This window comes from Cetorhinus maximus, chromosome 9 (assembly GCF_964194155.1).
Source record: "Cetorhinus maximus chromosome 9, sCetMax3.hap1.1, whole genome shotgun sequence".
Classification (NCBI taxonomy): domain Eukaryota; kingdom Metazoa; phylum Chordata; class Chondrichthyes; order Lamniformes; family Cetorhinidae; genus Cetorhinus; species Cetorhinus maximus.
The window spans coordinates 9,949,488-9,963,299 of record NC_135887.1 but is presented as its reverse complement, the minus strand read 5'-3'; the positions used below and the strand labels follow the sequence as shown (position 1 = coordinate 9,963,299).

General features: G+C 45.5%; 1 long non-coding RNA gene across 1 annotated transcript in view; it reads left to right on the top strand.

Moving 5' to 3' along the window:
• Positions 1–12,248, top strand: part of LOC144684155 (uncharacterized) — a 33,157-nt gene extending 20,909 nt beyond the window's left edge. Inside the window, exon 4 of the long non-coding RNA XR_013577415.1 lies at positions 11,976–12,248. This is a non-coding gene — a long non-coding RNA (uncharacterized LOC144684155). The remainder of the gene's footprint in view (positions 1–11,975) is intronic.
• Positions 12,249–13,812: the final 1,564 nt, after the last annotated feature.

Below are 13,812 nucleotides of genomic sequence, written 5' to 3'. Positions count from 1 at the left end.
CTGTGAAATTGCCTACTGGTAATAACATCTCTCTATGAACCAGTTGTTTTGCTGTAGTGTAAATAATTGCGCGTGAATGAGATGTGATGACTGACATTAATGGCTGGAACTCTGAAGACGGCAATTCAGAGAGTGTCCACTGGGCTTTTTACTCTTAAGCTGAAATGTTTTCCAGGTCAGCAGAGAGGCCACATTGAGAAAATGATGGCTGTTCTCGCCATTAGACTCTCCAAGCAAGGAGCAGCGCTCATGTCAGGAATTGCGGTGTGGTAGCACATCTAACAGCCTTTGCAGTTAGTCACACGTGCCCTTGCGTGTTTAGGTTCTTAAATGTTTTGTCTGGCGAGATGCTGAAGTGTGAACTGATAGCGACACAGCGAGGGCAGCCGGGCATCTGGGGCCTGTGTGAACAGGGCAAGCAACCTGGCCACCTCCTTAACTAATCAGTTTGAAAGATTGTGAAATTAAAAGTGTGGGCATTGAGAAGGAAGTGTAAATTAGGGTGGATGAATTCAAGATCAGATCAGGTACGGAGAGAGAAATAAAGGGAGAGAAAGGGAGACTGGGTTAAGAGAGAGAGGAAAGAAGAGACAGAAGGAAATATTTTTTTAAAAATTCAAATTTGACATTTTTAAAATCACCAACAACAGGTAAAACCTGGAGGAATGAGATTCCACACTTGTATTGGTTAATTTTCAATGCCAGAGAGGCTGTTTGATAGTCTAACACCAATCATATTGTACGATGGGTAGGTAGGTTTGAACTAACTTCCTGTGGCAAAATTTATTTTGTACCTACCATGTAAATATACCAACCTCATGCCATTCAATGCCAAACTGTGGAGTGGCACAACTCAAACAGCAGCTTTGGCATATTCACATTTGACTACACCCCTGGCCCTTGCCTGGAAGTTTCTGTGCCCTTTACACTTAACTAATGGCGAGCGTTATTAGCCTCCCTATTGTTTCATCAGCAAAACCTGGGCATGTGGGCTTGCAGCCCTCTCATTTTCCACCCATTTATATGAGTAGCTGGCCCATCATTTCCCAACTTGCACCGTTCATCGCCATTAGTGCCTGATTGTAGAGTCAGCCCCCTTGTCTGTGCAGCTTTGAAAGGTCTATCTTCAAATAGGCAACTGGTGCCTGGGGAAAGCAAACAAAAATGGCAAAGTTTTACTGCGTACGGCAATGGATTTGCAAGCTTTCCATATAAGAGGAAGAAGGATGCTTTTGACTATAGAGGCACATGACTAATGGGGAACTTCTTACAGGAACTCGCAGTGGGCAGTTAAGAGTGGATCCCATTACTGTAAGGGTTCTTTTCCTCTCATTGGAATATGGGGTATGCACCTCTTTTTTGTTATTGATTAAGAGCAATAAATAGAAATGTTTATTACTTCAGTTTTCCCCTGTGTAAATTATTGTATAGGATATCTACAGCCAAAACAACAGAATCCTGGCTTGCCTGCGATGATAATCCAGTTGTCCTTCTCAGGTGGTTTAACTGTCATCGAATCCGCTACCCAAGGACATCTGCAGTGCTCGATTAGTGGGAAATTGAAAGCAGCAGTGAATCTATACATCCTGATCGATGATAATATTGCCAGACTTTGAAAGACTAGGTTAAACGCCCAAAACGTTGGGTGGGACCGTCCCAGCTTTGCACTCAGTGCGGCAGTGAGCGGGAAACACAATGTTTTACTCACCAGCCGAAATGCCCAGCGATGGGGCTGGATGCACCCTCCCAGGCGGAGTCTGCTCAGGCTCCGGTGGCCAGAGGGCGACTGCCAAGTTCATCAGGGCCACCAGTCTAGCGGAGTCAGCAGCTGCCTCCAACGCCACTGTCAGTGAGGGAGGTGGTGGGGGGAGACACCAAGACACAGCTCCCACAGTCCGAAGTTAAAGGCACCTTGAGCAACGCAGGGGTGTGTCACAAGCTACAGTTTTTGTGTTAATTATTTTGATGTTTGTGTTAGGGATGGACACTTTGTTTGTTCATGTGAAGTACCATAAACATTTATTTGACTTAAATGGGCTGAGTTGGTTGGATTGTTTGAATAGGTGCGGATACAGCACAGGTTTGTAAAAGTCTGGCGTTGTGTGGTGCTGACACACTGGGCTGGGTTCACATTTATCGATTGTTAGCAAAGGAGAAGTGCCAGAGGCTTGACAAGGCATCGATGCCTTGGATGCCTAGCAGAAGGTTCGCTGGATCCAAGCATCCCTGGTGTCCCTGCCTCCATGAGGGTTCCTGTCCTCTGCCTCGAGGTCCTCACCCTGCCGCTCCCCAGGCTCTTCCTCTGATCCATCACTTGAAACATCGTCCATGGCCTGTGGAGCTGCCTCGCTTTCCTCAGCCTTGAGTGGGTTCCCCACTGCCAGAGCCAGGTTGTGCAGGGAGCAGCATGTGATAACTATGAGGGAGACACACTCTGGAGGATACTGCAATGCTTCCCCTGACCAATCCAGGCATCTGAAGCACATCTTCAGCAGCCCTTTGGCCCTTTCCATCACCGCCCTTGTGGGGGACATGGCTCCTGTTGTATCTATCCTCAGCATCAGGTCTTGGGTGACAGAGTGGGGCCATCAGTCGCTTCTTCGAGGAATAGCCCTTGTCACCCAGGAGCCATCCATCCACTTGTGCAGGAGCCACGAGCAGCCTTGGTACCTGTGAGTGCCGCAAGATGTAAGCATCGTGTGAGCTCCCAGGGCAACGGGCACAAACTCGGAGAATCCTGTGTGTCCTGTGGTCACAGACGATCTGAACATTCATTGAGTGGAACCTCTTTCTGTTGACGAAAGCTCCCGGCTCACCTGCTGGCACCTTGATGACCACATGAGTGCAATCGATTAGCCCCTGGACGGGGGCCCAGACATCACAGTGAAGCCTCGTGCTGTCTCCGTCTGGCTCTCCTCATCTGTTAGGAAATGGATGAACGTGCAGATGTGTCTAAAGATAGCATCAGTCACGAGCTTGACATAACCGTGCGTAGGTGATTGGGAAACGCCGCGCAGAGCCCCCACTGAGCCCTGAAAAGAACCAGAGGCAGAGAAGTTGAGGGCCACTGTGACCTTCAAAGCCACGAGCATGGGGTGTCCGCCCACATTCTTGGAGGTGATTTCCAGACCTATCATGTGACATATTGCTGTTACTGTGTCCCTGGAGAGGCGGAGCCTCCTGCGGCACTGGACCTCGGACATCTGGAGGTAGTTGGAGCGCTGCCAGAACACTCTAGGCACTGTGTAAGTGGTGTCTTTGGTATACCCTCCCACCTTGGCCTCCCTGTTGGCCCTGCACCAACTGAGCCCATGCCTCTCTTCTTAAAGGTCTGTCCCTGGGATACTGCCCAAGCTCACCTGGCCTCCTCTCCCTCCTTCCCCTCTCTTCCTCTTCAGAGGAGGTTCCACTAGTGGAACACACTATCCCCATTAGATGGGTTGCAGAGGAGCAGTGCCTTGAAAATGAAGGGACTCTGTGCTGTATTACTCAGGGGAACCTTCCAGGGAAGATGAAGACCTGAGATGCTGAAATACAGGCTTGACAATCAAACGAGATGCCAAGAAACTCTGGGACAACACTGTACTCACACAGCAACAAACTGGCAATGACAGAGAAAGTGCTGCTGTTCCAGGGGTATTTTAGCCCATCTGTGGATGAGGAAATGATAAAAAGGTGAATTCCGCCCACCCCTTTTGCCCATGCGACAAAATAGAGATCGCACGGGCAGTGTAAAATTGAGGTCAGTTGGCTTTTTAATGGCCTTAATCAGCCCTTTAATTGTCGGCGGGAATTGCTCCAATTCCAGCACGCGCCCGCTGACCTCAATATTGCACATGTGCACGATGACATTGGGACGCACGTCTAACATCTTTTTACCCAATTTTATGTGCGTTCGGGCCAGACACCTGCCCAGCCTCAGAATGCAAAATTCTGGCCTGGGGCTTGATCACAAAAATCGAGGCTGAAACTCCAGTGCAGTCCCCGGGGAGATGTCGCACTGTCAGAGGTGCTGTCTTTCAGACGAGAGGCTTAACTGAGGCACCATCCGCCTGTTTTGGTGGCAGTGAAAAGATCCCCTTGCATTATTAGGAGGAGAAGGGGAGTTATTGCTGGTGTCCATATCCCGATCAATATCACAATACTTATCCTTCAATCAACATCACAAAAACACATTTTCTGATCATTATCACACTGCTGTTTGTGGGATCCTGCTGTGCACAAATTAGCTGCTCCCTATCCTCCAGTACAATAGTGACTTGAAAAATGGACTTCATTGACATAAAATGCCAGTGGACATGAAAAGGCGCTGTATAAATGCAAGTCTTTCTTGTATGTAATATTTGTAGGAAAATGAAGATTATATTTAAATTAATTTCTGCTTCTTTTCACTTTAAATGATTTAAACAAATTCGCGATGGGATACCAACAAGTCAACTGCTGAGGATTGGGGAGGATCTTCCCGACCGTTTACCGCTCAATCTGTTCAAGATGCTCCACCACTCCCGCTGGCTGAAGTGTTGGTGAAGCTCAGCGGAGTGAAACGAAGGGATGAGCACTTTGTCTGCACTGGAGCCTGAGTTCCCAGACAGGCATTGTCTCAGCAACACCCAAACCAGCCAGTGTAAAGATCGCAGCAAACTCTCTATCGAGCAGGCGCGATGAATTAAGTCAGGCTCGGTGGGTTAGCTATTTCCTGCCAAAGAGATTTGATTCCCCATGTGGAAGTAAGGACATGTTTCTCTTCGCAAGCCCTTTTTCAAAAAGCAACAACACATTTTTTTCCAGGACTAAAGCTTCTGGGCGGCAATTTCCATCCCACTCGTTTTGGGGTTGAAAATGGGAAGTAGCTCAGAAAAGGGGGAAAAAGAGACACCAGCAAGTTTCAATTGATCTCCGAACCTTTAACAATGATCTCTGTTATCGCTGTTAATGAACAACAGCATCTTATTTATCCCCAAGCCCACAGCAAAATGGCTTAATTAAGGAGAATGCTGAATATCAATTCACACCAGGTTAATGTAGCGGCATCTTAAATACAAACTAATGAAAAATGCACTTATCACACGATACGATTCTTTCTGGAGTCCCTAATAAGTGTGGAGAATAATTCGCTGGGCAGTGTAACAGAACTGTTCTGTTGAAGGGTCATCCGGACTCGAAACATTAACTGTGCTCCTCTCCGCAGATGCTGCCAGACCTGCTGAGTTTTTCCAGGTATTTTTGTTTTTGTTTTTGTTTTGGATTTCCAGCATCTGCAGTTTTTTGTTTTTATCTCTGTGTTTAATTGACTGTCACTTCTCTTCAAGGAATGCCTACCTTGAAGAAGTTTTGTTCTTCTCTCCGTCAGGATTTTTGAATCTCTCTTTCACCTTGTTCACCTTCATTGCTTTCCATTTCTCTCCTGGTGTTTGACAAGGTGTTTACTAAAACCCGCTTTATCTCCACCTATCACTGGCCCTCTATCCAGCTCTACTTGTCCCACCGCGCCTCCCCCCCGCCCTCTTAAACTAGCTTATATTTCACCTCTATTCTATTTTTTACTTAGTTCTGTTGAAGGGCCATTCGGACTCGAAACGTTAACTGTCCTCCTCTCCACAGATGCTGCCAGACCTGCTGAGTTTTTCCAGGTGTTTTTGTTTTTGTTTTGGATTTCCAACATCCGCAGTTTTTTGTTTTTATCTTAGTGTAACAGAACCGTAGACTTCAGAATTGTTCAAATCCCATTTGGACATTACCCTGTGAAAGTGAAAGAGTATTACAGACTTTAGTAGATAAAGAAACCTTTTAATATTTCTAATGTTCCAATTGATATTAAAAAAATGTTCACAGAGCTGCATTCATTTTCATTGGGACAGACAGACCCAGAGGTGTCCTGATTGGAGGACACCGAGTAAAGTTGATTAATTAGTTTGGGCTGGGTGGAAAGCAGATGTGAAAAAACTGCACCATCAGCAAGATTCAAACTGGATTTAAGATGGGAAGGTATTTGCTTCTCTGGTACAGCATTAGGTCTGTGCCCTGCCAGTTATCCACTTGGCAACTGGGGAGCCGCATTGAATCTATTTGTAGAGGTGAAAAATGCCTTTGGAAGAACAGCAGAAACCCTGAAAATTGTTTCCACCAGGGGGCGACTCCAACCCAGGAAAACAGCTGGCCACATTTAACCACTGCCTGGTTAAATGGGGCCAATGCTGTCCAAGCTGGAGTGATGGAGGAGAGCTTTCAGTTTTCATTAGCAATACTAGAATTCTGAAACAACATCTTTGTGAAAACTACTGTTGAATCTAATTGCACCTATAATGTAAGCCATAAAGACATAGCCTCATTTCGGCGCAAAAAGAGGCCATTTTGTCCATCAAATCTATTCTGGCTCTGTAGAACAACCCAGTCCTATATCCCTGCTCGTTCCCCATAGCCTTGCAAGTTTATTTTCCTCCATACTTGGTTTTCCCCCAACCCATCACATCACTGCTTATCCTTAATTCCATTGCATTAACCATTACCTTCTGTTCCCTTGTTATCAATTCATTCATTACTAGAAATAATTTTTTCATCAAATCTTGTTCATCATTTTGAATACTTTGATTGGATTCTCCCTTAGCCTTCTCCATTTTTGTGATTACTGCCCTAGTAAGTTTAAGTTTCTCATCGTAGCCTTAATCTCTCATTCCTGATATTATCCTCTGAGACCATCCCCATGAAGTTTGTCTTGTCCGCCTCTTCCAGCTCACCAGCCTCCACATGAACAGACCACCCTCCACCATTTCTGCCACCTCCACCCTGACCCCACCAAGAACATCTCCCCCTCCCCTCTCTTTTCAGCATTTGAAAGGGAACGTTTCCTCCATAACCCATTCCCCAATCACCCCCCCTCCAACAGCACACCCCCCTCTTCACGCAGCACCTTCTCTTGTCAGCACAGGAGATGCCTTTATTGCGGGTCTCTTCCCACAGCCCAGGACCCCGCACATTGATTTACTTGTACCTCTTTCAATTCCATACACTGTATTTGCTGCTCATGAACTGATCTCCTCTACACCACACAGACTGGGTGCTCGTTTGACTGAACACCTCTGTTCAGTCTGCAAGCGTGACTGAGCTATCATCTTGAGTCGCCACTCCACACCTGGTCTCAGTCCTCAACCTCCTTCACTGTTCCAAGGAAGCTTGAGGAACAGCAGCTCATCTTTAGGTGCTTATAGATTTCCAGACTCAACATTGAGTTCAACAATTTCAGATCATAACCTCTCCACCCGTTTTTTTTTTTGTTTTGGACAGCAGCTGTTTAAAAACTCTACCACTGTCATCTACACCTCCTGTGGACCCATCTCTTGCATCTTTTCTTGCTCCATTACCACGTCCATTCTGCCTTGCTCCATCGCCCCTTTTGTTATTTAATCACCTCCTACCTAACTACTACCTACTTCACAGATCTTCCCTTTTGTCGCTTTTCCCCTTGCACCACTTACCCTGCCTCTGTATTTGCTTGAAACCTATTACATCTCTCATTTCTGATGCAAGATCATCCATCCGAAGCCTTGGGTGGGATTGTCCAGCCCTGCCTGCCGCCAGGATTGTCCAGTCCAGCCGAAAGTCAATGGGGCTTTGGCTGACCCACCGCATCCCCCAGTGCCACGTCCCATCACAACAAGACCAGAAAATCCCAGCCGTTAACTCTGTTACTCTCTCCAAATAAATAAATAAATAAATTTAAAGTGGTGTCACGGTAAATCTGTGACCTGATTGGCTGGTAGAGAATCTACACTGAATTTGAAACTAAAACATTGTTAAACTAATTAAACCAAATCAATTAATCACTTAATTAATAAATAGAGGGTATCTAGACCAGAATCGGGGGATTACAGTTCATAGAATTTAGCATTTATAGTAGGAATCTAGCCCTAGGGAACGTATTGTTAATAAGGAGTCAATAAGCGGTTATTAGATTTAAATTAATTTATTAAATAGTTCTAGAAATGGCAGTTGCTGGGGTGAAGTGCTTCACCTGTGGGATGTGGGAAATCTGTGATGCTTCAAGTGTCCCGGACAACTACATCTGCAGGAAGTGTACCCAATTGCAGCTCCTCACAGACCGCATGGATCGGTTGGAGCAGCAGTTGGATGCACTTAGGAGCATTCAGGTGGCGGAAAGCGTCATTGACAGGAGTTTTGGAGACGTGGTCACACCCAAGGTACAGACAGATAGATGGGTGACCGCTAGAAGGGGCAGGCAGTCAGTGCAGAAATCCCCTGTGGCTGACCCCCTCTCTAACAGGTATACCGTTTTGGATACTGTTGGGGGGATGGCCTATCAGGTGAAAACAACAGCAGTAGCCAGAGCAGTGGCACCACGGCTGTCTCTGTTGTTCAGCAGGGGGGGTCAAAGCACAAAAGAGCAATTGTCATAGGGGACTCTATAGTCAGGGGCTTAGATAGGCGCTTCTGTGGTCGTGAAAGAGACACCAGGATGGTATGTTGCCTCCCTGGTGCCAGGATCCAGGATGTTTCTGATCGGGTACGGGACATTCTGAAGGGGGAGGGAGAACAGCCAGAGGTCGTGGTACACATTGGTACTAACGACATAGGCAGGAAGAGTGACGAGGTCCTGCAGCGGGAGTTCAGGGAGTTAGGCAGAAAGTTAAAAAACTTAGGACCTCTAGGGTTGTAATCTCAGGATACTTCCCTGTGCCACGTGCCAGTGAGGTTAGAAATAGGAAGATAGCTAAACACGTGGCTGAACAGATGATGTAGGAGGGAGGGTTTCCGATATCTGGATCAGTGGGATCTCTTCCGGGGCAGGTGGGACCTGTACAAGAAGGATGGGTTGCATCTAAACTGGAGGGGCACCAATATCCTGGCTGCGAAGTTTGCTAGTGTCACTCGGAAGGGTTTAAACTAGTATGGCAGGGGGGTGGGAACCAGAGCAATAGGTCAGCAGGTGAAATAAATGACTGGGAACCAGTGAATATGGCCAGTAGGACTAAGAGGAAGGGCAGACAGGGAGAACTTACTGAACACAGTGGGACTGGGGGTCTGAAATGCATTTGTTTCAATGCGAGAAGTATAACAGGCAAGGCAGATGAGCTTAGAGCTTGGATTAGTATTTGGGACTATGATGTTATTGCTATTACAGAGACTTGGTTGAAGGATGAACAGGATTGGCAGATAAACGTTCCAGGATTTAGATGTTTCAGGCAGGAGAGAGAGGGATGTAGAAGAGGTGGGGGAGTTGCACTGCTGGTTAAGGGGAATATCACAGCTGTGCGACAGGAGGACACCTCGTTGGGCTCATGCAGCGAGGCAATATGGGTAGAGCTCCGGAATAGGAAGGGTGCAGTCACAATGTTGGGGTTTACTATAGGCCTACCAATTGCCGGCGGGAGATTGAGGAACAGTTATGTAGGAAGATTTTGGAAAGATGCAAAAGCAATAGGGTTGTTGTGGTGGGTGATTTTAACTTTCCCTATATTGACTGGGAATCATTTAGTGCTAGGGGTTTGGATGGTGCAGGATTTGTAAGGTGCATCCAGGAGGGCTTCCTGAGACAATATGTAGATAGTCCAACTAGGGAAGGGGCAATACTGGACCTGGTATTAAGGAATGAACCCGGCCAGGTGGTCGAAGTTTCAGTAGGGGAGCATTTCGGGAAAAGTGACCATAATTCAGTAAGTTTCAAGGTACTGGTGGATAAGGATAACAGGAGCCCTCGGGTTAAACTGCTTAATTGGGGGAAGGCTAATTATAACAATATTAGGCAGGAACTGAGGAATCTAGACTGGAGGCGGATGTTTGAGGGCAAATCAACAACTGACATGTGGAGGGCTTTCAAACGTCAGTTGATAAGAATTCAGGACCGGCATTTTCCTGCTAGGATGAAGGATAAGCATGGCAAGTTTCAGGAACCTTGGATAACGAAGGATATTGTGAGATTAGTCAAAAAGAAAAGGGAAGCATTCATAAGGGCTAGAGGCTGGGAACATATGAAGCCCGTGGAGAATATAAAGAAAGTAGGAAGAAACTTAAGCAAGGAGTCAGGAGGGCTAAAAGGGGTCATGAAAAGTCACTGGCAACCAGGATTAAGGAAAATCCCAAGGCCTTTTATACATATGTAAAAAGCAAGAGGGTAGCCAGGGAAAGGGTAGGCCCACTCAGTGACAGAGGTGGGAATTTGTGTGTGGAGCCAGAAGAAATGGGAGAGATATTAGATGAATACTTCTCATCAATATTCACCAAAGAGAAGGACTTAGCGGTCGATTTGTCTAGGGAAGAGTGTATAGATAGCCTGGATCATGTTAAGATCAAAAAAGTGGAAGTGTTAGGCGTCTTGAAGAATATTAAGGTGGATTAGTCCCCAGGGCCAGATGGGATCTACCCCAGAGTACTGAGGGAGGCAAGGCAGGAGATTGCTGGGGCCTTGACAGAAATCTTTGTATCCTCACTGGCTACGGGTGAGGTCCCAGAGGACTGGAGAATGGCCAATGTTGTTCCATTGTTTAAGAAGGGTAGCAGGGATAATCCAGGAAATTACAGGCTGGTGAGCCTTACGTCAGTGGTAGGGAAATTATTGGAGAAGATTCTTCGTTACAGGATTTACTACCATTTGGAAGCAAATGGGCGTATTAGTGAGAGGCAGCATGGTTTTGTGAAGGGCAGGTCGTGTCTCACTAACTTGATCGAGTTTTTCGAGGAAGTGACAAAGATGATCAACGATGGAAGGGCAGTGGATGTTATATACATGGATTTCAGTAAGGCCTTTGACAAGGTCCCTCATGGCAGACTGGTACAGAAGGTAAAGTCGCACGGGATCAGAGGTGAGCTGGCAAGATGGATACAGAATTGGCTTGGTTATAGAAGACAGAGGGTAGCAGTGGAAGGGTGCTTTTCTGAATGGAGAGCTGTGACTAGTAGAGTTCCACAGGGATCAGTGCTGGGATCTTTGCTGTTTGTAGTATACATAAATGATTTGGAAGAAAATGTAACTGGGCTAATTAGTAAGTTTGCAGATGACACTAAGGTTGGAGGAGTTGTAGATAGTGAAGAGGATTGTCAAAGGATACAACGGGATATAGATCGGTTGCAGACTTGGGCAGAGAAATGGCAGATGGAGTTTAACTTGGACAAATGCAAGGTAATGCATTTTGGAAGGTCTAATACAGGCAGGAATTATTGCAGTAAATGGCAGAACCCTTAAGTGCATCGACGGGCAGAGGGATCTGGGTGTACAGTTCCACAGGTCACTGAAAGTGGCAATGCAGGTGGATAAGGTAGTCAGGAAGGCATATGGCATGCTTGCCTTCATTGGCAGGGGTATTGAGTATAAAAGCTGGGAAGTCATGCTGCAGCTGTATAGAACCTTGGTTAGGCTACACTTGGAATATTGCGTGTAATTCTGGTCGCCACATTACCAGAAGGATATGGAGGCGTTGGACAGGGTGCAGAGGAGGTTTACCAGGATGCTGCCTGGTCTGGAGGTTATTAGCTATGAGGAGAGGTTGGAGAAACTCGGATTGTTCTCACTAGAGCGTCGGAGATTGAGGGGCGACTTGATAGAAGTTTACAAAATTATGAGTGGCATGGACAGAGTAGATAGTCAGAAGCTTTTTCCCAGGGTGGAAGAGTCAATTACTAGGGGACATAGATTTAAGGTGAGAGGAGAAAACTATAGAGGAGATGTGTGGGGCAAGTTTTTTACGCAGAGGGTAGTGAGTGTCTGGAATTCGCTGCCAGAGGAGGTGGTGGAAGCAGGTACGATAGTGGTGTTTAAGAGGCAGCTTGACCAATACATGAAAAGGATGGGAATAGAGGGATACGGACCCCGGAAGTGCAAAATGTTTTAGTTGACGGGCAATATGATCGGTGCAGGCTTGGAGGGCCGAAGGGCCTGTTCCTGTGCTGTACTTTTCTTTGTTCTTTGTTCACGTGATGCAGCCTAACGTGTTGATTTATTCCAACATTTTCTGTTTTTATTACAGAGCTATAAAGCCAGCAACAATGTAGGTATCATATCCGGATCAACAACAAAACTTCAACAGTAGCCTTTGAATGAACACTTTCAGCCAACTGAATAATTATCCAGACAAACCTCCCAACTCATTGTAACTGTCTGAATTCTGTGTAAAATAAAGAGATGACACGTTTGAGTGGTTAGAACAGAGGATTATCTTAGCAACCTGCATGGAGAGAGCATGTTCAACATTTGTCTGTCCATTTACAAGAGCAACAGATGACATATAAAAGCTTGGCAGATGAAGGAAAATGAAACTGTAAAGATGCCTTCAGATCTGCTGAATAAAATTGTAAAGTATTTTTCAACCCCAGGTGTGCAGTGTCTCACTGAGCCCTGAAAATGTTCTATCGGCTTACAGTTCCAGAAGCCATTTTGAAGTGGCAATATCTATTATTTGCATCTTCCTTAAGCAGACAAAAATGGAATTTTCAACGTTGTCGGGTGTTTAAATGAGCAGGATGTTCATCATTTGTAAACCTTTATCTCATTGTTTACCAAGGTAGGATGATTAACATTGTGGTTACCCAAGTTCCTTGACAGAATGGTTTGAACTTCAGCAGGAGAAATTAGCCCCATCACTCAAGAATCTTCCAGTACTCAGCAGTTTCTGGTCATTGTGTTCCATCAACATGTATCCAATACTCAAGACCATGAGCTGATGTTACAAGCTTCTGCTGCTGGAATGGTTCACCATTAGTTTGCAATAAGCGCTGAAATTTCAGACACAGTTCCTCATTCATGGTCTTCACTATAGAGGACTCCAGTAACATTCTGGAAATAGCTGTAAATCAGGAAATGGAAGGGAGGGAGGGACTTGGGAAAATTACCATCACAAGGCAAGTGGTATTGAGCAAATTGTTGGGGCTGCGGGCTGACAAATCCCCAGGTCCGGATGGACTTCACCCTAAGGTCTTGAAAGAAGTGACTCATGAGATAGTTGATGCTCTGGTTTTAATTTTCCAAAATTTCCTAGATTTGGGGAAGGTTCCATTAGATTGGAAAATAGCAAATATAACTCCTTTATTCAAAAAGGGAGAGAGACAGAAAGCAGGAAACTACGGGACAGTTAGCTTAACATCTGTCATAGGGAAAATATTAGAAGTTATACTAAAGATGTTATAGCAGAGCACTTAGAAAAATTCAAGACAGTCAGGCAGAGTCAACATGTTTTTGTAAAAGGGACATCATGTTTAACCAGTTTATTGGAGATATTTGAAGGAGTCACATGAGCTGTGCATAAAGGGGAACCAGCGGATATACTGTGCTTAGATTTCCAGAAGGCATTTGATAAAGTGCCACATCAAAAGTTATTGTGGAAAATAAAAGCTCATGGTGTAGGGGATAACATATGGGCATGGATAGGAGGTTGGCTCACTTACAGGAAGCAGAGAGTTGGCATAAATGGGTCTTTTTCTGGTTGGCAGGATGTGACGAGTGGTGTGCCACTAGGATCAGAACCTGGGCCTCAACTTTTTACAATTTATATAAATGACCTGGATGAAGGTATGGTTGCTAAATTTGCTGACAACACAAAGATAGGTAGGAAAGTAAATTGTGAAGAGGATGTAAGAGGGGTACAAAGTGACATAGTTAGGTTGAGTGAATGGGCAAAGATCTGGCAAATAGAGTATAATGTGGACAATTGTGAAATTGTTTATTTTGGCAGGAAGAATAAAAAAGAAGCTCTAAATGGTGAGAGATTGCCGAGCTCTGAGATTCAGAGGGATCTGGTTGCTCTAGTGCATGAGGTTGGTGTGCAGGTACAGGAGATAATTAGAAAAGCTAATAGAATGTTATCATTT